At 40.6% G+C, this 1,285-nt stretch overlaps 1 pseudogene; it reads right to left on the bottom strand.

The window, feature by feature from the left end:
- Positions 1-334: 334 nt before the first annotated feature.
- LOC118025989 lies at positions 335-981 on the bottom strand (annotated as a pseudogene).
- Positions 982-1,285: the final 304 nt, after the last annotated feature.

The raw sequence follows: 1,285 nt of genomic DNA, 5'->3' as shown, positions 1-1,285 counted from the left end.
ATGTTTAATCAATGCTTTAGTATTGTAAGGCGGGCAAAATTATGTTTCTATCTTGGTAACTTCAACTGTAGTTGAGATGGTTTCTACTGATATGATAAGAAAAATTGTTCTTGAGGAAATACAAAATCTAATAGCCCATTTGTATAGCAGAAACCACTGGTAGATGTGAACATCATGACTTAGGAGCCATTTTCAAGTTTAAGAGACAATTTATTTTTTTTTAAATATCCAATAAGAAGCCATAACTTTATTAATGATAGAAACAATACAAATTTAAAACCAAGCTGCTGTTATTCTTTTGAAACACCAAAAAAAGTTCCTTTTTTTCAGATGGTTACATTGTTAATTCCATAATAGCATTTACAATATCATCACTGTTGTTCTTCAGGGGTTGGACTGCCTTTGCTCTTGACACATTTGTTTGTGACATGACCAATTCTATGTCCTTAACCTCTGCACCTGTTTCATCAACCTCTTCCTCTTCACTCTCCTCTTGTACAGTTGAAGTCTTTGTGTTTTCTTGAGTGTTTGAGACAGCTTCACCTTGAACTTTGAATTTTTCAGCAGCAGCTAGTTGTGCTTGCTGAGATATCTTCAATCTTGACTTCCCCTCATAACTATGTAGGTATCTGAAGCTGGGCTATTGTAGACATCTGGTTTTATGATGACAAAGAGGATATTCTTAGATTTTCAGATAGTGACTCTAGTAACCCCTATAACCTGTTGAAGATCCAGTTTAGACATAGCCTTCCATGCCTTCTTTTCAGTCTGGCTCTGTTTTGCCTTACTGACTGGTTCTTCATCAATTTCAGCTACTGCTGCAAGTTGAGTTTGTTGTGTGGTTGCCTGTGTGGAATCCTGTTCCTCAAGCTCTGGTAATGATTCATCACTGTCAGATTCTGTTCCAGATCCTGTCTCAGGCTGGTGCTGTGGCAACTCCTGCTCTGTAGCAGGGACAGTTTCCGTGGCTTCACCAGGCATTTTGTGCAGGAAACACAGAACCAAGATAGCAACAGAAAGAGCAAGACACCATTTCATTCAGTGTATGGACAAAACACCAAGCATGTACAAAATAGAGCACTTAAGATCTGCAGAATGTCCTCTAATGGGATTTAAGCAAAAAGTTTTAAAGTTCGGGCGCCTGAGTGGCTCAGTTGGTTAAGCGACTGCCTTCAGCTTAGGTCATGATCCCAGGGTCCTGGGATCGAGTCCCACATCAGGCTCCCTGCTCTGCAGGAGGCCTGCTTCTCCCTCTCCCACTCCCCCTGCTTGTGTTCCCTCTCTC

The sequence above is a fragment of the Mirounga leonina genome, unplaced genomic scaffold, assembly GCF_011800145.1.
Source record: "Mirounga leonina isolate KUSES-001 unplaced genomic scaffold, KU_Mleo_1.0 Mir_204, whole genome shotgun sequence".
In the NCBI taxonomy this organism is placed as follows: Eukaryota; Metazoa; Chordata; class Mammalia; order Carnivora; family Phocidae; genus Mirounga; species Mirounga leonina.
The sequence above is the reverse complement of the archived record's forward strand: the minus strand, read 5'-3'. Positions and strand labels throughout refer to the sequence as shown.